This window comes from Somniosus microcephalus, chromosome 6, assembly GCF_052327205.1.
Source record: "Somniosus microcephalus isolate GS21.2 chromosome 6, FLI_Smic_1.0, whole genome shotgun sequence".
In the NCBI taxonomy this organism is placed as follows: Eukaryota; Metazoa; Chordata; class Chondrichthyes; order Squaliformes; family Somniosidae; genus Somniosus; species Somniosus microcephalus.
In genome coordinates, this window is record NC_140992.1 from 141,053,575 (window position 1) to 141,076,127 (window position 22,553).

Below are 22,553 nucleotides of genomic sequence, written 5' to 3' on the forward strand. Positions count from 1 at the left end.
TAAACATCGATTGACTGGAGGAGAGGGGAACTCCCTTTGATTGGCAGGTCTTTCACACAGACACACGACAAGCTTTTTTTTCCAAGCCCCACTGTTCTTGGCCAATGCTTTCTCTGACAGCCATTTTAAAATCTTTGTGATTGACCAAACTCCAGGGAACAAATTCAAATCAAATGTACTGTCTTAATGTGTGCGAATATTTCCACAGAACTCCTCGATTCCGGTGTCCACGTGCTGTCCATCTCGGAGCAGTCTTTCGTGGCTCTGAGTATGCTTTAAAAACATTGATCCAACCCAGAGGCAATTCAAAACACACAATTCTTCATCCACGATGTGGACCAATATTTCCCGATCTTCAGGGAAAATAGGGGAATTTTGCGAACCCCTACAGTAGTTTGTAAATTATGAAGTGAGATCAAAGTTCTATCTCTGGGGTACTTACACGCAGATAAGAAGTCATCAGAGATGCAATGAAAACAAAGTGCTGGAAACACTCATGTAGGTCAGGCAGCATCTGTGGAGAGAGAGCCAGAATTAAAGCTTCAGATGGATATCCTTTGGAGATGTAATGCCTGCTTTGTGATGGATAGAAGCAGAACTAGGAGATAATAGTGCCACTGAGGTTGACTAGAGGAGGATGGAATGGTCAAAGGTGTTGAAGGTGGCGATGAAAGTGAAAGATGAGCGAGTGAGCCACCGTCACAGTTGCATAGAATCTCATTTGTGACCGAACAGTGTAGTGGTTGGCAGGATTGGCGCACCAACGTTGGTGATCTCGCTCAGGCTAACATTCCCAGCATTGAAGCTTTGACCATGCTCGATCAGCTCCGATGGACGGGTCACATCATCCGCATGCCCGATACGAGACTCCCAAAACAAGCGCTCTGCTTGGCGCTCCGACAAGTCAAGAGAGCCCCAGGTGGGCAGAGAAAACGCTTCAAGGACACCCTCAAAGCCTCCTTGAAAAAGTACAAGATCCCTACTGACACCTGGGAATCCCTGGCTCAAGACCGCACAAAGTGGAGGAGAAGCATCCGGGAAGGCGCAGAACACCTCGAGTCTCTTCGCTGGGAGCAAGCGGAAGCCAAACACAAGGAGCGCACGTCAATCCAAGCACCCCACCCACTCGCCCCTTCAACCACCGTCTGCCCCACCTGTGACAGAGACTGTAGGTCCCGCATTGGACTCATCAGTCACCTGAGAACTCATTTTTAACGTGGAAGCAAGTCACCCTCGGTTCCGAGGGACTGCCTAAGAAGGAGGAGGGTTGGCTTCAGAGTTGAACTGAGTGTGCTGAGACAGAAGAAATTGCAGAGTGTGGGATGTGTGAGTGCTTGGCTGGGTGGAGGGTTCGAAGTTGAGTGGCAGTAGTGGCATATATGGGGGTGACCTCGATTTTGGAAGAGTTCCTCTCATTTTGATTTAGAGGTGAGAATGGGGGATGTCACGAGAGGTCTCAGTTTGTGGTGAAGAGTTTGGCAATGTTTCTGCCCTCCAGGATGATAAGAGTTGTACGATAGCAAAATACTGCAGATGCTTGAAATCCGAAATAACAACAGAAAATGCTGGAAAAACTCAGCAGGCCAGGCAACATCCGTGGAGAGAAAATAGAGTCAACGTTTCGGGTCAAACCCTTTGTCAAGACTGAAATAGCACAGGAAATGAAGGCCAGGCTGGGAGAGAACAAAAGAGAAGTGAAGCGTTGTAAGCAGTTTTGATCAAGTGAAGAGAGCGACTGTACTGCCTGAGATCCAACTAGATCTGGGAGTGGATAGCCATGCTGATCAGTTGCCAAGTGTGTTTGAGGTTGCTACCCATGGGTTTGAGACTGTGGTTGCTGCCAGTAGGAGCAGTGGGGAATAAAAGACCATCCGAGATCTGAGGGGAGAAACGAGGTTGAGTGTGAGTTGGGGTTAGTTTTTTATATGGGCAGATAGTGGCAGTGGAGGGGTTTGGGGCAAATAGCTTTGAAAATAGAGATGAGGAAGTGATTGGCAAGAGCCCTGTCAATAATAAAGACTTCACAATTCTTAAGACTATGTGGGATGATGAAATTTATGGGTGGCTATGTGCGGAGGGTGAAGTTGAAGGCGGCAAGCAGGGCAGTGAAGTCAGGGGAGGTGGTAGAGGGCGAATTCACATGGCGCTTAATGTTATCTAGGGTATGTGTGGAAATTCTTTTCTCCTGGATTACTAGGTTCAGCGATTCTCTAATGTCCTCAGTGGTTATTTGAAAAATGGGGAGGACACGAAGGCTGTGGAATCAGTACATCGTGGTGTCAGCCTTGCTCAGTGGGAGGATCCGTGTCATTGCAGTTGGCAGGCCAGAGGAGGGGAAGGTTGAAATTGGAGTAGGAGGTTTCGAGTGAGTTGAGGGTAGTTCTTTTGTAGGGGCAGGAACCTTAAACATTGTTGACTATTCCATCCTCCTCTATAGTCGGTGTCACTAGGAACTAGTGATTTATATGGTTGACTCTTAATGCCCTCTGAAGAAAAGTATGTGGACAATCAGGCAACTAATGGGAGGTGGAGTTGTCTCCACGAACATGTTTGGAGGTATGGCATTAAGAACCACAAGCAAAGACTGTGGGCCCTGATAACATCCTGGCTATGTAGTAGTGAAGACCTACACATCCGAACTAGCCAGTTTCCTAGCCTAACCATTCCAATGCAGCTGTGACATTGGTATCTACCTGACAGTGTGGAGGTTGTGACATCTACTCACCAATAACCTGCTCGTTGATGCTTAGTTTGAGTTCTACCAGAACCACTCGGCTTTTTATCTTATCACAGCTTTGATCCAGACATAGATTCAAGAGCTGAATGCCAGAGGAGAAGTAAGAGCAGATATACTCAACATCAAGGCAGCATTTAAGAGTGGCACCAAGTTCAATGGGGGTTAATGGGAAAATTCTCTGGATGCATAGGAAGATGGTCATGGCTGTTGAGGTCCGACCTCACTGCAGAAGTTCCGTAGGCTGACTTCTTGGGCCCAACCATCTTCAGCTGCTTTGTTAATATTCCCTCTGTTATTAGATCAGGAGCCTGGTTGTACATTGATAGTTCAACAGCGTTTAGCTATGTTCATGACTTCTCCGATGATGAAGTGGGCCATGCTGGTATACAGCAGTATCTGGACAACGTCTAATCTTGGAGTGACAAATGGCAGGCAACATTTGTGTCACAAGTGCCAGGCAATGACCATCTCCAACAAAAGAAGACCCAACCACTATTGCCCAGTTCCCCACCATCACCATCAACATTCTGGGGTCACCAATATCCAGAAGCTTAACTCGACCAGCCGTATCAACAGTGCAGAGGCTGGGCACTTTGATGGGTTGCTTACCCCCTGATCCCTCATAGCCTTTTCACCATCTACAAGACTCAAGTGAAGAGTGTGATGGAATACTCATCACGTGCTGCCACAACAACTATCAAGAAGCTCGACACCATCCAGGACAAATCAGTGATTGCCACCCCTACACTGGCTGCAGTATGTATTATCTACAGGATGCATTGTAGCAACTCACTGAGCTTAGTGTGACCACATCTCCCAGCCTCTGCCACTGAAAAGGGCAGGAGCAGTCGCCTCATGGGAACACCATCCTCTCCAAGTTCCTGTTCAAGTCACACATCATCAAGACTTGGACTGTTCCTTCATTGCCATGAGTTCAAAAACTTGCAATAAACTACCTAATGTCATTGAAGTAACACCATCACCACAGGACTAGTTCAAGGGGAAGGCCCACCACCACCTTTTCAGGGAAACTAGGGATGGGCAATAAATGCACCCATGCCAGCTTCAACCACATGCTAACATTTCTTTTTGAATCAGAACTCTGTTGGTGGAGGGACGGAGTTCTGACAGGAGGATGGGGATTTTGTTGAGGAAGGTGCCTGAAAGGACAGATTCACAAACAGTCCATGTCACTGGTATTTCTAACTTTTACCCATCATTGGTAGGAATGGTGGTTGGGCAGCATCCCTCAGTGCCTTGATAAATGAAAACTATCTGAGCAACATCATTCGGTTTCTCAGTTACTTACACTTAGGATTTCAGTTTGGTTCTGAGGAAACTAATATTAAAACTCTGAACTCGTGGGTTTCTGACAGCAGTTCCAAAAAGCAATTGGTTTGCTTGGTCGTGTATCAGCATGAACTGCACTTGGTGGGCAAACAGGACAGTACTGAAACTTCATCAACAATTTTTGCCTGAAGTTGCATCTGACTTAATTTGTCTTTGAAATCATGATGAAGTAGTTTCATCCACCATCTTAATGATCTGCGTGACAAGTTGGTGAGGGCATCCTAAGCAGAAGTGATGCCGCAAACTTTGACCCTGCTGGAGAATCTGGGACTTATGATCAATCTGTTATGCCTGATATAGACTCTCTTTCATGGGAACAAGTGTCCAAACAGGACTGCAGAATCTACTTGTCAACATACCAGATTTGCCATATCCAAACTATCTCCAGACAGGGTCCAGGTTACCATTGCGACATTACCTTTTTTAAAAATTCATTGATGGGATGTGGGTGTCGCTGGCTGGCTAGGCCTGCATTTAGTGCCCATCCCTAATCGCCCTTGAGAAGATGGTGGTGAACCGCTGCAGTCCATATGGTGTAGGTACACCCACGATGCTGTTAGGAAGGGAGTTCCAGGATTTTCCAAGTCAGGATGGTGTGTGGCTTGGAGGGGAACTTGTAGGTGGTGATGTTCCCATGCGTCTGCTGCCCTTGTCCTTCTAAGTGGTAGAGGTCGCGGGTTTGGAAGGTGCTGTTGAAGGAGCTTTGGCGAGTTGCTGCAGTGCATCTTGTAGATGGTACACACTGCAGCCACAGTGCGCCGGTGGTGGAGGGAGTGAATGTTGAAGGTGGTGGTTGGAGTGCCAATCAAGCGGGCTGCTTTATCCTGAATGGTGTCGAGCTTCTTGAGTGTTGTTGGAGCTGCAGCCTAAGCCTGATGGCTGCAACTATATTCATGGTACCATATTGATTGGTTGATTGGCTATGATAAATTGACCCTTAGTGTTAGGGGGATTAAATACGTGGGGTTACGGGGATAGGGTGGGATATGTGTTAGTGTAGGGGTTACGGGGATCGGGTGGGATATGTGTCGGTGCAGGCTCGATAGGCCAAAATGGCCTCTATCTGCACTGTGGGGTTTCTGTGATTTCTGTGATATAAATATTCCTGAAGCCAATAAAGGTGAACCTTCTCATACGTAACTCTGGGTCACTGAAGGTTAAAACACATCTTTAACATGGGTATACATTTCTGCTACCACGTTATGGGACATATGGTTTTACAGCAAGGTAAGTGGTATTTTACTCAAACTAGTCATAAATATGAAAAGTCATATCTTCCAAATTGTGAAGTGTAATATCAGTTTTGGGTTTTAAAGAATATGGGGGAAAAATTCGGTTGATTAGCGCCTCATACTAGCGCCCTAAGAGGGTGCTAACGGGGCTCAAAGCAACTAGCGCCTGGGCGTGGCGATGTTTGCGCCGCTCGCGAAATTGACCAGCCATTTTACGGCGGCGCTAAACACTACCGCCACGATCTCCTGCGCCCGCAGATCATGATGTCAGTCGAGTGTGCAAATCTCCGGTAGCGCCCCAGACCGGATATTGAGAGGCGCCCCCTGCCTTTCCGCCTGCTGTTAGCAACGACAGGTTGATGGGAACGTTTTACAGTCGGGAAGGGACTGGGGGAGCGCTATTTAAAGACGGTCACTTCCTGCCTTTTCGTTGGCGACATTTTTGCACCACACATTCTGAGAGAGACACACTTCTGGAGAGATTCAACGCTGTGTGAAGGAGTTTTGGATACTGAGCAGCACTTTGCAGGTTCATTTTGATTTGACCTACCTTACATTGATTTAGAAGAGACTATGGGAGCTGCACTCTGAGCTCTTTCCCTGGGTGGTCTCTTTGTTCTTTCCAGCAGAATCGATGTATAGGTCTCTCCAGGCCGAAATTCAAGGCTGCAATGAGCAGGGTGTGAATGGAGAGCAAGATCGACCCTCCCCTTTAATAACTGGTCAGCGCCAGTGTGTCTGTGTTCCATTGCTAACTGACATCACATGAGCTTCGCCAGTGCTCTGAGGTAGCGCCTCGCTCCTCGGCGTTAGCGCCTTGAGAGGTGTGTATCGCCTGATTTAGCGCTCAAATCACCTCCAGGGGCGAATGAGGCCAAGTTTGCAGTCAGAGGCGATAATTAGCGCCAGTCGCTAAACTTTGCGCCCGGCCGATAATTGCGCCCCAAACGGGCCGATACCCAATTTCTCCCCTTATGTTTCTGGTGTGAACTCTTGCTTCTTCCTTTCAAAATGAAGCCAGTTTGCCTTTAAGAAAAGTGGAGGCAAAATGAGCAATTGATTTATGGTAACTAAGTCAAATTTAGTCTTTTTATTGTATTGGATTCCAGGATATTTTCTGGTGGGGATTGAATTCTGCAATTTTCCTCACTTCTTTCATGAAAATAGAAAACTTGTTGCATAAAACAATAATCAGAGCTACGTTTCTGTGATGACTGAATAAATAAAGATTGATTCCTGGGATGGGAGGGTTACATAAGAAGTAGGAGCAGGAGTAGGCCATACAGCCCCTTGGGCCTGCTCCGCCATTCAATAGGATCATGGCTGATCCGAACTTAGACTCACGTCCACTTCCCTGCCCTCTTCCCCGTAACCCCTTATTCCCTTATCAGCTAGGAAACTGTCTATCTCCGTTTTAAATTTATTTAATGTCGCAGCGTCCACAACCCTCTGAGGTAGTAAATTCCATAGATTTACTACCCTCTGAGTGAAGAAGTTTCTCCTCATCTCAGTTTTGAAAGGGCAGCCCCTTATTCTTAGATTATGCCCCCTAGTTCTAGTCTCACCCATCAGTGTAAACATCCTCACCGCATCCACCCAATCAAGCCCTGATGGGCCTTCAATAACCACAAAACTAGAAGTTATAGACTTAAACAAGTTGGCTTTTAATCACTAAGATCAGAGCTAACATCTCAACACGCCGACTGGTTCACAGGAATGAGTCATACAGATCCTGGGATCTTTATGTAAGAGAAGTCAGGGGCGAAGCCAAGACCTGGAACCTCCCAGGTTAGTCGGGAAAGAGGAAGTGAAACTATACACAGTGGGGGAGGGTAATATACATGAGTGCAAAACGAATACAGGATCAAGACAAACAGATTTCATTACATTCACCCCTTCTATAGATTTAGTCCATCGGGATGATGTTTCTTAAAAGTTGGTATAAGTGAGCCTGTCAGGAGGTTTTGCAGTTCTCAGTGATCGGCGCAAAGCCGGTTGGGGTGCCTCTAGGGGAGTGGATTCTGGTTCCTCCGCTGTCCGGGCCTCCGCAGTGTCTTCCAGGTTATCTGCAGTGTCTTCCAGGTTAAAGTTGGGTATTGATACCTCTGGGCGTCCTGTCTCTTTGTAGTGTAGGTCTTCATCGGGTAGTCTCCCATCGTTCTCTCCGAGGGAGCGAGGTCTTTTATGGAAACAGTGTCCTCTCGCCCGTCAGAGTATTCGATATAGGCGTACTGAGGGTTTGCATGGAGGAGCTGTACCTTTTCCACAAGGGGGTCCGTTTTATGGCCTCTCACGTGCTTCCGCAATAATACTGTCCCCGGAGACGTCAGCCACGCGGGTAGAGATATGCCCGAGGTGGATTTCCGGGGGAAAACGAACATCTTTTCGTGACTGGTAGCGTTAGTGGCAGTACATAACAGAGACCTTATGGAGTGGAGCACGTCTGGGAGGACTTCCTGCCAGCGGGAGGTCGGAAGGCCTTTTGGCTTTAAGGCTAACGTGACAGCCTTCCAAACAGTAGCATTCTCCCTTTCCACTTGCCCATTACCCCGGGGGTTGTAGCTAGTGGTTCTGCTAGTGGCTATCCCCTTCAAGAGCAAGAACTGGTGCAGCTCGTCACTCATGAATGACATAAGAACATAAGAACATAAGAAATAGGAGCAGGAGTAGGCCAATTGGCCCCTCGAGCCTGCTCCGCCATTCAATAAGATCATGGCTGATCTGATCCTAACCGCCAATCCACTATGACAGGACTATCTCCTGAATCTAACAGAATTAGACACACGAAACAGGAGCAGGATCAGGCTACACGGCCCCTGGGCCCGCTCCGCTACCCACAGGGCCATGACCGATCCGAACCTAGACTCATGTCCAAATTCCTGCCCGCTCCCCGTAACCCTTAATTCCCTTTTCTTCTAGGAAACTGTCTATTTCTGTTTTAAATTTATGTAATGATGTAGCTTCGACAGCTTTTTGGGGCAGCATATTCCATGGACCTACCACCCTCTGAGTGAAGTAGTTCCTCCTCATCTCAGTTTTGAAAGAGCAGCTCCTTATTCTAAGACTATGCCCCCTAGTTCTAGTTTCACCCATCATCTAGAACATCCTCCCTGCATCCACCCGATCCAACCCCTTCATAATCTTATATGTTTCAATAAGATCGCCTCTCATTCTTCTGAACTCCAATGAGTAGAGACCCAATCTACTCAACCTCTCCTCATATGTCCATCCCCTCATCCCCGGGATTAACCGAGTGAACCTTCTTTGTACTGACTCGAGAGCAAGTGTGTCTTTTCTTAAGTACGGACACCAAAACTGTATGCAGTATTCTAGGTGCGGTCTCACCAATACCTTGTACAACTGAAGCAATACCTCCCTATTTTTATATTCTATCCCCCTAGCAATGAAAGCCAACATTCCATTGGCCTTCTTAATCACTTGCTGCACTTGCATACTAACCTTTTGAGTTTCGTGCACCAGGACCCCCAGATCCCTTTGTACTTCAGTACTTTCCAGTTTCTTGCCATTAAGATAATAACTTGCTCTACGATTTTTCCTGCCAAAGTGCATAACCTCACACTTTCCAGTATTGTATTCCATCTGCCAAATCTCTGCCCACTTACTTAGCCTGTCTATGTCCCCTTGCAGGTTTTTTATGTCCTCCTCACTCACTACTTTCCCTCCCATCTTAGTATCATCTGCAAACTTTGATGTGTTACACTCGGTCCCCTCCTCCAAATCGTTAATATAGATTGTAAAGAGTTGGGGACCCAGCACTGACCCCTGCGGAACACCACTGGTTACTGATTGCCAGTCTGAGAATGAACCATTTATCCCAACTCCCTGCCTTCTGTTAGATAGCCAATCCTCTATCAATGCCAGAATATTACCCCCAATCCCGTGATTTTTTATCTTAAGCAATAATCTTTTGTGCGGCACCTTGTCAAATGCCTTTTGGAAGTCCACATACACTACGTCCACTGGTTCACCTTTATCCACCCTATATGTTACTTCCTCAAAGAACTCCAGCAAATTTGTCAAACATGACTTCCCCTTCATAAAACCATGCTGACTTTGTCTTATTAAATTATGATTATCCAAATGTCCTGTTACTGTCTCCTTAATAATGGACTCCAAAATTTTACCTACCACAGATGTTAGGCTAACCGGTCTATAGTTTCCAGCCTTCTGTCTACTGCCCTTTTTAAATAAGGGTGTTACATTAGCAGTTTTCCAGTCTGCCGGGACCTTTGCTGAGTCCAGGGAGTTTTGGAAGATTATTACCAATGCATCCACAATCCCTACCGCCACTTCCCTCAAGACCCTAGGTCCAGGCAATTTATCCGCCTTGAGTCCCATTATTTTACCGAGTACCACTTCCTTAGTGATTTTGATCGTGTTTATCTCCTCCCCCCCTATAGCCCCCTGCTTGTCCAGTGTTGGGATATTCTTGGTGTCCTCTACTGTAGAGACTGATACAAAATATTCATTCATTCATTCAGCCCAAAATGTCCGAAGTGTGGGGCTTAGCAGCCATAGCAATTCTGCTCCGTGTAGGGGTTACCGTTAATGAGTGCCGCCGTACCAGGCTAGGGTGGATAAAACTCTCGGTACTCCCACAGTCAATTAAACATTTCGTTAAATTCCCGTTTACCTGTATGTCCATCATGGATTTTGTCAATGGGTGTGGCCTAGATTGATCCACCGTGATCGAAGCCACTGTTGGGCCCTGGGCGGCCGTTGAGTCGAGAAAAGATGGCGGATCCCAAGATGGCGGCCCGCACAGCACGCAAGAGGCGGTGACGGAGTTGGAAATCGGATTCCCCCTGCAGACTTTGCTAAAATGCCCCTTTTTCTTACATTTGAAGCATGTAGCGTCCTTCGCTGGGCATCGTTGTCTGGGGTGCTTGGCCTGGCCGCAGAAGTAGCATTTCGGGCCTCGAGACATTGCCGCTGTAGTAGGACTCCTGGGTGAACTTCTGTGTGGGGACTCCGGCGGCGTAGAGCTGGTCTGAGACCTGGATGGGGAAGATGGCTGATTCCAAGATGGCGGCCCCCTCAGCGCGCACGAGGCGGTGAGAGCCGCATGGCCGGAAGAATGTCAGAGTTTCTCTGGGCTACGTCCAGCGATCGCGTAGTGGCCACTGCCTTTTTTAAGTCCAGGACCACCTCCTCCAGCAGCCTCTGCCGGATATAATTCGATTTGAGGCCCGTGATGAAGGAATCGCGGACCAATTCGTCAGAGTACGCGTTGGCCGTCACAGCCTTGCAGTTACAGTCCCGGACCAGGTCCTTTAGGCCCTGTAAGAAATCGTCCATTGATTCCTCTGGTCGCTGCCTGCGTGTAGCCAGCAGATGTCTGGGGTACACTTCGTTTACCGGCCTCTGGTATTGGGCCTTCAGGATAGTGATGGCCTCCGTGTAAGAGGTGGCGTCCCGGATGAACGAATAAATCCGATGACTTACGTGAGTAGTCAGTAGACTCAGTTTATCTACCTCGCTAGCGGATGAGGCCCCCGCGAAGAGTTCGAAGCATTTGAGCCAGTGTCCAAATTGATTTGATGCTTCAGCAGCATGTGGATCCAAGTCCAGACGCTCTGGTTTTAGGAGTCGATCCATCCTAGTATTCTTTAGTGATTAAAATTGATGGGCCTTCAATAACCACAAAACTAGAAGTTATAGACTTAAACAAGTTGGCTTTTAATCACTAAGATCAGAGCTAACATCTCAACACGCCGACTGGTTCACAGGAATGAGTCATACAGATCCTGGGATCTTTATGTAAGAGAAGTCAGGGGCGGAGCCAAGACCTGGAACCTCCCAGGTTAGTCGGGAAAGAGGAAGTGAAACTATACACAGTGGGGGAGGGTAATATACATGAGTGCAAAACGAATACAGGATCAAGCCAAACAGATTTCATTACAAGCCCCCTCACAATCTTATATGTTTCGATAAGATCGCCTCTCATTCTTCTGAATTCCAATGAGTAGAGGCCCAACCTACTCAACCTTTCCTCATAAGTCAACCCCCTCATCTCTGGAATCAACCGAGTGAATCTTCTCTGAACTGCCTCGAGAGCAAGTATATCCTTTCTCAAATATGGAAACCAAAACTGCACGCAGTATTCCAGGTGTGGCCTAACCAGTACGCTGTATAACTGCAGCAAGACTTCCCTGCTTTTATACTCCATCCCCCTTGCAATAAAAGCCAAGATTCCATTGGCCTTCCTGATCACCTGCTGTACCTGCATACTAACCTTCTGTGTTTCATGCACCAGGACCCCTAGATCCCTTTGTACTGTACAGCGACCCGAGGCCCGACTACAGCATCGGACCTGGGAGTGAGCAGTGAGGCGAGGCGGAGCTTAAAACCGGCAGCGACCCGAGGCCCGACTACAGCATCGGACCTGGGAGTGAGCAGTGAGGTGAGGCGAGGCGGAGCTTAAAACCGGCAGCGACCCGAGGCCCGACTACAGCATCGGACCTGGGAGTGAGCAGTGAGGTGAGGCGAGGCGGAGCTTAAAACCGGCAGCGACCCGAGGCCCGACTACAGCATCGGACCTGGGAGTGAGCAGTGAGGTGAGGCGAGGCGGAGCTTAAAACCGGCAGCGACCCGAGGCCCGACTACAGCATCGGACCTGGGAGTGAGCAGTGAGGTGAAGCGAGGCGTACCAATTCAACAGCAGAGGAGAGGTAAAAAATAATCCAAGAGTGACGTCACCAGGAAGCAGGTAAGTGATTGGTTGGTGAGTATTTCTTTCTTCTTTTCATTACAAGCTTAAATTCTGTGGGTTTTTTCTAGGGTCTCTGTGCTGTAGTGGAGACAGTTGGTAAACCATTTAACTGGTGTAATTAGAGGAATTGATTTAATTTCAATCCAGTTAATTAAAGGGGATACTAGCATCTATAATCGGGCAGAGGGTGTCCATAACTAACAATAAAATTTTTTAATTAATTACATAGAATGGAGCAGGTGATGTGTTACTGTTGCGAGATGTGGGAGCCGGTAGACCCCATTGAGGCTAACGGTGATTACATCTGTGACAAGTGTCTGCTGCTACAGGATCTCCAGCTCCGTGTTGATGAGCTGGAGTCTGAGCTTCAGACACTGCGACACATCAGGGAGGGGGAGAAGTACCTGGACTCTGTGTATCAGAAGGTGGTCACACCTATGAAGTTAATTAATTCAGATGTAGCCCATGGTCAGGGACAGGACAGTGTGACTACGAACGAGGCAGGTACAGGGATCCAGGAGGTAGTGTTGGAGGAGCTGCAGCCCTTGCTCTTGTCCAACAGGTTCGAGGTTCTTACTCCCTGTGGGGACGGGAGCAGGGGCTGCAGGGAGGATGAGCAACCTGGCCACAGCACCGTGGAGCGGGGGGCCATTCAAGAGGGGGGAGTAAATAGAAATGTTGTAGTGGTAGGGGATAGTATTATTAGGGGGATAGATAGAGTTCTCTGCAGCCAAGAGCGAGAGTCCCGTAGGCTGTGTTGCCTACCCGGTGCCAGGGTTAAGGACATCTCCTCTGGGCTGGAAAGAAACTTGCAGTGGGAGGGGGTGGATCCAGTCATCGTGGTCCATGTTGGTACAAACGACACAGATAGGACTAGGAAGCCGGTTCTGTTAAAGGAGTATGAGCAGCTAGGGGTCAAATTAAAAAACAGAACCTCAAGGGTAATCGAGCCACGAGCGAATTTGGCTAGGACAAATTAAATAAGAGAGTTAAATGCGTGGCTCAAAGACTGGTGTGGGAGAAATGGGTTTTGCTTCCTGGGACACTGGCACCAGTACTGGGGCAGGAGGGAGCTGTTCCGTTGGGATGGGCTTCACTTGGCCAGTGCTGGGACTAGAGTCCTGGCGGATCATATAACTAGGGCTGTAGAGAGGGCTTTAAACTAACTAGTGGGGGGGGAGGTTCCTCGAGAACAAATAATAAAAATGACAACAGAGAAGGTCATAGACTTAGGTAGCAGTGGGGAAATTAAAAACCAGAGCGTGTCAGGAAGGGGCAGAAGGTATGGAGTAAAAGGTAAAGTAATAAAAAGGGCAAAAGCAGGAACTAAGTGTCACAAAACATATTTGAAAGTTCTCTAGCTGAATGCACGTAGCATTCGTAACAAAATAGACGAGTTAATGGCACAAATAGCTACATATGGGTATGATCTTGTGGCCATTACAGAAACATGGCTGCAGGGTGACAATGCCTGGGAATTAAACATACCAGGTTATTTAACAATCAGGAAGGACAGGCAGGAAGGAAGGGGAGGTGGGGTGGCTATGTTAATAAAGGAAGGAATCACTGTAATACAGAGAAATGATATTGGGTCAAAAGATCAGGATAATGAAACAGTTTGGGTGGAGATAAGGAATAATAAGGGGAAAAAAACACTAGTGGGCGTAGTCTATAGGCCTCCGAACAGTCGCAACTCGGTTGGACGGAGTATCAATCAGGAAATAGTTGAGGCTTGTAATAAGGGAACATCTATAATTATGGGGGATTTTAACTATCATATTAATTGGACAAATCAAATTGGGCAGGGCTGCCTTGAGGATGAGTTCATTGAGTGTATTAGGGATGGGTTTCTTGAGCAGTATGTAACTGAACCGACCAGGGGGCAAGCAACCTTAGATCTGGTCCTGTGTAACGAGACAGGATTAATTAAAAATGTCCTAGTAAAGGACCCCCTTGGAATGAGTGACCATAACATGGTTGAATTCCATATTCAATTAGAGGGTGCGGAGGTTGTATCTCAAACAAGCGTGCTAAGCTTGAATAAAGGAGACTATGAAGGTATGAGAGCGGAATTGAGTAAAGTGGATTGGGAAAATAGATTAAAGGGTAAGACGATACATGATCAGTGGTGTACATTTAAGGAGTTATTTTACAACTTCCAAAAAAAGTATATTCCACTGAGAAAAAAAGGGTGTAAAAGAAAAGACAGCCATCCGTGGCTAAGTAAAGAAATTAAGGATAGTATTCGACTAAAAACAAGGGCATATAAGGTAGCCAAATCTAGTGGGAGGATAGAGGATTGGGAAAACTTTAAAAGACAGCAAAAAATAACAAAAAGATTGATTAGGAAAGGGAAGATAGATTATGAAAGTAAATTAGCAAAAAATATAAAAACAGATAGTAAGAGTTTTTATAGTTATATAAAAAGAAAAAGGGTGGCTAAAGTAAATGTTGGTCGCTTAGAGGATGAGACCGGGAAACTAATGGTGGGAAATATGGAGATGGCAAAAACACTGTGAATATTTTGTATCAGTCTTTACAGTAGAGGACACCAAGAATATCCCAACACTGGACAAGCAGGGGGCTATAGGGGGGGAGGAGATAAACACGATCAAAATCACTAAGGAAGTGGTACTCGGTAAAATAATGGGACTCAAGGCAGATAAATTGCCTGGACCTAGGGTCTTGAGGGAAGTGGCGGTAGGGATTGTGGATGCATTGGTAATAATCTTCCAAAACTCCCTGGACTCAGCAAAGGTCCCGGCAGACTGGAAAACTGCTAATGCAACACCCTTATTTAAAGAGGGCAGTAGACAGAAGGCTGGAAACTATAGACCGGTTAGCCTAACATCTGTGGTAGGTAAAATTTTGGAGTCCATTATTAAGGAGACAGTAACAGGACATTTGGATAATCATAATTTAATAAGACAAAGTCAGCATGGTTTTATGAAGGGGAAGTCATGTTTGACAAATTTGCTGGAGTTCTTTGAGGAAGTAACATATAGGGTGGATAAAGGTGAACCAGTGGACGTAGTGTATTTAGACTTCCAAAAGGCATTTGACAAGGTGCCACACAAAAGATTATTGCTTAAGATAAAATATCACGGGATTGGGGGTAATATTCTGGCATGGATAGAGGATTGGCTATCTAACAGAAGGCAGAGAGTTGGGATAAATGGTTCATTCTCAGACTGGCAATCAGTAACCAGTGGTGTTCCGCAGGGGTCAGTGCTGGGTCCCCAACTCTTTACAATCTATATTAACAATTTGGAGGAGGAGACCGAGTGTAACATATCAAAGTTTGCAGATGATACTAAGATGGGAGGGAAAGTAGTGAGTGAGGAGGACATAAAAAACCTGCAAGGGGACATAGACAGGCTAAGTAAGTGGGCAGAGATTTGGCAGATGGAATATAATACTGGAAAGTGTGAGGTTATGCACTTTGGCAGGAAAAATCGTAGAGGAAGTTATTATCTTAATGGCAAGAAACTGGAAAGTACTGAAGTACAAAGGGATCTGAGGGTCCTGGTGCACGAAACTCAAAAGGTTAGTATGCAGGTGCAGCAAGTGATTAAGAAGGCCAATGGAATGTTGGCTTTCATTGCTAGGGGGATAGAATATAAAAATAGGGAGGTATTGCTTCAGTTGTACAAGGTATTGGTGAGACCGCACCTGGAATACTGCATACAGTTTTGGTGTCCATACTTAAGAAAAGACATACTTGCTCTCGAGTCAGTACAAAGAAGGTTCACTCGGTTAATCCCGGGGATGAGGGGATGGACATAGGAGGAGAGGTTGAGTAGATTGGGACTCTACTCATTGGAGTTCAGAAGAATGAGAGGCGATCTTATTGAAACATATAAGATTGTGAAGGGGGTGGATGCAGGGAGGATGTTCCAGATGATGGGTGAAACTAGAACTAGGGGTCATAGTCTTAGAATAAGGGGCTGCTCTTTCAAAACTGAGATGAGGAGGAACTACTTCACTCAGAGGGTGGTAGGTCCATGGAATATGCTGCCCCAAAAAGCTGTCGAAGCTACATCATTACAAATTTAAAACAGAAATAGACAGTTTCCTAGAAGAAAAGGATATTAAGGGTTACGGGGAGCGGGCAGGAATTTGGACATGAGTCTAGGTTCGGATCGGTCATGGCCCTGTGGGTAGCGGAGCGGGCCCAGGGGCCGTGCAGCCTGATCCTGCTCCTGTTTCGTGTGTCTAATTCTGTTAGATTCTGGAGATAGTCCGGTCATAGTGGATTGGCGGTTAGGATCAGATCAGCCATGATCTTATTGAATGGCGGAGCAGGCTCGAGGGGCAAATTGGCCTACTCCTGCTCCTATTTCTTATGTTCTTATGTTCTTTACACTTAGCAGTTTCTCTCCATTTAGATAATAACTTGCTCTTTGATTTTTTTTCTGCCAAAGTGCATAACCTCACATTTTCCAACATTATATTCCATCTGCCAAATTTTTGCCCACTCACTTAGCCTGTCTATGTCCTTTTGCAGGTTTTTTATGTCCTCCTCACTCACTGCTTTCCCTCCTATCTTTGTATCGTCGGCAAACTTGGATACGTTGCACTCGGTCCCTTCCTCCAAATCGTTAATATAGATTGTAAAGAGTTGGGGTCCTAGCACCGACCCCTGCGGAACACCACTAGTTACTGATTGCCAACCAGAGAATGAACCATTTATCCCAACTCTCTTTTCTGTTAGATAGCCAATCCTCCACCCATGCCAGTACATTGCCCCAAATCCCGTGATTTTTTATCTTGTGCAGTAATCTTTTGTGTGGCACCTTGTCAAATGCCTTTTGGAAGTCCAAATACACCACATCCACTGGTTCCCCTTTATCCACCCTGTTTGTTACGTCCTCAAAGAATTCGAGCAAATTTGTCAAACATGACTTCCCCTTCGTAAAACCATGCTGACTCTGTCCGATTAAATTATGCTTATCCAAAAGGCCTGTTACTGCTTCCTTAATAATGGACTCCAACATTTTACCAACCACAGATGTTAGGCTAACTGGTCTATAGTTTCCAGCCTTTTGTCTGCCTCCCTTTTTAAATAAGGGCATTACATTAGCAGTTTTCCAATCTGCTGGGACCTTTCCTGAATCCAGTGAGTTTTGGAAAATTACCACCAATGCATCCACAATCCCTACCGCTACTTCTCTCAAGACCCTAGGATGTAAGCCATCAGGTCCAGGGGATTTATCCGCCTTTAGTCCCATTATCTTACCGACTACCACCTCCTTAGTGATTTTAATCATGTTTAGCTCCTCCCCCCGTTTAGCCCCCTGTTTGTCCAGTGTTGGGATATTTTTAGTGTCCTGTACTGTGAAGACTGATACAAAATATTTGTTCAGCGTTTCTGCCATCTCCATGTTCCCCACCACTAATTTCCCAGTCTCGTCCTCTAAGGGACCAACATTCACTTTAGCCACCCTTTTTCTTTTTATATAACTGTAGAAACTCTTGCTATCTGTTTTTATATTTTTTTGCTAGTTTACTTTCATAATCTATCGTCCCTTTCTTAATTAATCTTTTAGTTATTCTTTGCTGGCTTTTAAATGCTTCCCAGTCTTCTATCCTCCCACTAGATTTGGCTACTTTATATGCCCTTGTTTTCAGTCGGATACTATCCTTTATTACTTTACTTAGCCACGGATGGCTGTCTTCTTTTACGCTCCTTTTTTCTCACTGGAATATATTTTTCTTGAAAGTTGTGAAATATCTCCTTGAATGTACACCACTGCTCATGTACCGTCTTACACTTTAATCTATTTTCCCAGTCCACTTTAGTCAACTCTGCTCTCATACCTTAATAGTCTCCTTTATTTAAGCTTAGTATGCTGGTTTGAGATCTAACTCTCTCACCCTCCAACTGAATTTGGAATTCAACCATGTTGTGGTCACTCGTTCCAAGGGGATCCTTTACTAGGACATTTTTTATTAATCCTCTCTCATTACACAGGACCAGATCTAAGATTGCCTGCCCCCTGGTTGGCTCAGTTACATACTGCTCAAGGAACCCGTCCCTAATGCACTCTATGAACTCTTCCTCAAGGCTGCCCTGCCCAATTTGATTTGTCCAGTCAATATGAAAGTTAAAATCCCCCATGATTATAGCTGTTCCCTTATTACAAGCCCCAACTATTTCCTGATTTATACTCCGACCAACAGAGTTGCAACTGTTAGGAGGCCTATTGACTCTGCCCACTAGTGACTTTTTCCCCTTATTATTCCTTATCTCCACCCAAACTGTTTCATTATCCTGATCCTTTGACCCAATATCATTTCTCACTATTGCAGTAATTCCATCCTTTATTAACATAGCCACCCCACCTCCCTTTCCTTCCTGTCTGTCCTTCCTAATTGTCAAATACCCCTGGATGTTTAGTTCCCAGTCATAGTCACCTTGCAGCCATGTTTCTGTAATGGCCACCAGATCATACTCGTGTAGTTATTTGTACTGTCAACTCGTCTATTTTGTTACGAATGCTGCGTACATTCAGATAAAGAACTTTAAAATATGTTTTGTGATGATTTATTCCTGCTTTTACCCCTTTTACTACTCTACCTTTATCTTTATACATTCTGTCCCTTCCTGACACGCTCTGGTTTTTATTTCCCCCACTGCTACCTTGCTCTATTGCCTTCTCCGCTGACTTTTTTATTTTTCGCTCTCTTGAAACCTCCCCCCCACTAATTAGTTTAAAGCCCTCTCTACAGCCCTAGTTATTCAATTCTTTGTTAGAAGAATGAGAGGTGATCTCATTAAAATCTATAAGATTCTGAGAGGGCTTGACGGGGTAGATGCTGAGAGGTTGTTTCCCCTGGCTGGAGAGTCTAGAACTAGGGGGCACAGTCTCAGGATAAGGGGTCAGCCTTTTGAGGACTGAGATGAGGAATTTCTTCACTCGGAGGATTGAGATTCTTTGGAATTCTCTACCCCAGAGGGCTGTGGATGCTCAGTCGTTGAGCATATTCAAGACTTGAAATCGATAGATTTTAGGACTCTAAGGGAATCGAGGGATATGGGGATCGGGTGGGAAGGTGGAGTTGAGGTCGAAGATCAGCCATGATCTTATTGAATGGTGGAGCAGGCTCAAGGGGCTATGTGGCCTACACCTCCTATTTTTTACGTTCTGTTCTTACAAAATTGTGTTTTTCATAAATAAGATTTTTACGACTGTTTTAAGGATCACTTTCTGATTCTGTGCATTTTTCTGTGAAATTGAAAAACCAGTTACCTTGGCAACATGAGAGTCTCTATGTGAGAAGTGAGGACTTCTTGCCACTTAGAATGAATGATACCTGTACCTTTCCTGGGAGTGGATGCTTTAGGAACCCAGCTTGTGCCCAAGAGCTGCAAAATGCACTGGGGAGGGGGAGTACAAAATAGCCAGGTGGCACAGTTGATCTGTAATGCATCGGTGAGTAATTATTTGGCAAACCACAGGAACTTGAGCTAAAAATAAGTGATACCTGAATGGTACCTAGTTTTTCAGATGGTGATACACCCAAGCTGTGCTGCACTGATGGGGACCAGTGCCTAACGTACAACCTCTAGCCAATGACAGTAGGCCACGTTGGGGCAGAGAAGAGCTTACCAAAACACTTTGTGGAGCCAACCTACTTTGTGCCAATTGGAACTGATCTTATTATGCCAGCCAATACCAGAGGAGACTTTCCTTTACTAAACTTTGGTATTGAGCAATGCTGGGGCATTCCTTGAAGTTGATTTGCTTGCTTTTCAAGGTCGTAGTGGCGACGTCGTTGTAGCTGATAAAAGTAACCACTGGGCTGGAGTAAACATACAGTATTATATAGCGGGTGTGTTGCCTCCTTATTGCATGCTATGAAATAGCACCCAGTAGCAGAGGACGAGAACTGCCCGATTAATTAATGTTGTTCACTTAAAAAGGCAAAAGTAGTTTGAAAGGGAAGAAATTGGATGAGGAGCTGAGGAACCCAAAAGGTGGAAGAGAAGAAGTGAAAATCAGATCAGGTTCAAAAGAGCGATTCTAAGAATGAGACTGGGGGAAAGGGAGAGAGTAAAAAATGAATTTGTTTTGTAAGGACACTGGAGCATTCTTGTAGGATTATCTGATATCTGAGATGTGGCCGAAGAAGATTTACCATTGGATGGTGCTTTTTCCAGCCAGATATGAGAATTACAATTAAAGTTGTCTTTGACTCGGCGAGCAGTTCCTATATATTATATAAGAACATAAATTGGAGCAGGAGCAGGCCATTTGGCCTTTTGAGCTTGCTCCGCCATGCAATAAGATCATGGCTGATCTTCTACCTCAACTCCACCTTCCCGCACTATCCCCATATCCCTTAATTCTCTTAGTATCCAGTGTTGTGCTAGGCTTGTGAGAAAAGCTTACAGGACGATAGCATGTTAGCCTGCATATTATGTCAGATTGGGTGTTGGTAACATGGCCAGAGCTGCCTCTGATTTGCAGTGAGTAACTCTTGTTGCTCAGGACTCCAGAAAATGTCTTTAGGATACTGGTACCTTCCTGGTTTCAGCACACAGTTGATTTACTTATCGACTCATTGGAAAGTTCAGTGAGGGTTTTGTTCAAATGTAAATACATCACAGCTTTGTTATACTGGGCTGTCATGAATTGGGAAATTGTTGAAAGATGGAGGTATGCCACATAAATCAGTGTGTTGCTGTGACTTTTTTAAAACATAGAAAGCAAATGAAAATCCTTCTTGAAGAATGAAATATGGAAGAATGGGAATAAAAACAGAAAATGCTGGTCAGGCAGCATCTGTGGAGAGAGAAACAGAGTTAACGTTTCAGGTCGCTGACCTTTCGTCAGAACTGGCAAAAATTAAAGATGTAGTAGGTTTTAAGCAAGTATAGAGGCAGGGAAAGAGGGAAGGGGAGGAAAGAACAAAAGGGAAGGTCTGTGAGATGGTGGAAGGCAGGAGTGATTAAATGACAATAGGGGTGATGGGGCAAGGCAAAACAGAGTGGCAATGGTACAAGTAAAGGAAGAAATAGGTGCAGTGGTTATGATCTGAAATTGTTGAGTCCGGAAGGCTGTAAAGTACCTAATCGAGAGATGAAGTGCTGTTCCTCGAGCTTCATTAGAACGGTATAGGAGGCCGAGGGTGGAGGTGTCAGAGTGGGAATGGAACGGAGAATTAAAATGGCAAGCAACCAGAAACTCCGGGTCATGCTTGCGGACTGAATGAAGATGTTCAATAAAGTGATCACCCAATCTGCATTTGGTCTCCCCAATGTAGAGGAGACCTCATCGTGAGCAGCGAATACAACATACTAAATTGAAAGAAGTACAAGTAAATCACTGTTTCAGCTGGAAGGAGGGTTTGTGGCCCTGGATGGTGGTAAGGGAGGAGGTGAAAGGGCAGGTGTTGCATCTCCTGCCCTTGCACGGGAAGCTGATATGGGAAGGGGAGCGTGTGTTGAGGGCGATTCAAGAGTGGATCAGGGTATCGCGGATGGAACGGTCCCTTCGGAATGCTGAAAGGGGAGGGGATGATGTGTTTGGTGGTGGCATCGCGCTGGAGGTGGCGGAAATAAGAACAGAACAGAAACCCCACAGTGCAGATAGAGGCCATTTCGGCCCATCGAGCCTGCACCGACACATATCCCACCCGATCCCTGTAACCCCTACATCAACACATATCCCACCCTATCCCCGCAACCCCACGTATTTAATCCTCCGAACACTAAGGGTCAATTTATCATAGCCAATCAACCTAACCCGCACATCTTTGGACTGTGGGAGGAAACCGGAGCACCCGGAGGAAACCCACGCAAACACGGGGAGAATGTGCAAAACTCCACACAGACAGTCGCCCGAGGCCGGATTTGAACCCGGGTCCCTGGTGCTGTGAGGCAACAGTGCTAACCACTATGCCACCGTGCTGCCCGCGGCAGAGGATGATCCGTTGAATGGGGAGGCTGGTGGGGTGGAAGATGAGGACTAGGGGTATCCTATCGTGGTTCTGGGAGGGAGGGGAAGGAGTGAGATCAGAAGTGCAGAAATGGGACGGATATGGTCGAGGGCCCTGTGAACTATGGTGGGGGAGAATCTCAGTGGAGGCAAAAGTAAGGCATATTGAAAGCACTGGTGTGCAAAGTGACATCATCAGAACAGATGCAACGGTGACGGAGAATGGACTAGAATCCTTACAAGGGCGGAAGTTTAATCAAGGTAGCTGTGGGAGTCAGTGAACTTAAAGTAGATGGGAGCTGACCCCATATTACTGGAGTGATGCAGCAGGGATTTTAGATTCTTATCATGGCAAATTTCCCCCTCCAACAGTAGAAGGGTTGTTTGATTTCTTTGCTTTATCCTTGGTTGTGATTTTCTAGAATTGCTTCTGAAGTTAAAATTAATGCATTGGCTACATCAGTCTTGCAGAGGAATGTTGAACCTGATTTAGTATTAAGCTTGAATCAAGATAACTGAGTATCAGTTAAAAACAGGCAAAATAAGAGTTTGGAAAA

The 22,553-nt window shown here is 45.9% G+C and overlaps 1 protein-coding gene across 3 annotated transcripts in view; it reads left to right on the forward strand.

Moving 5' to 3' along the window:
* Nucleotides 1–22,553, forward strand: part of ryk (receptor like tyrosine kinase) — a 436,205-nt gene that overhangs the window by 175,295 nt on the left and 238,357 nt on the right. The gene's annotated exons all lie outside the window — the stretch shown is intronic.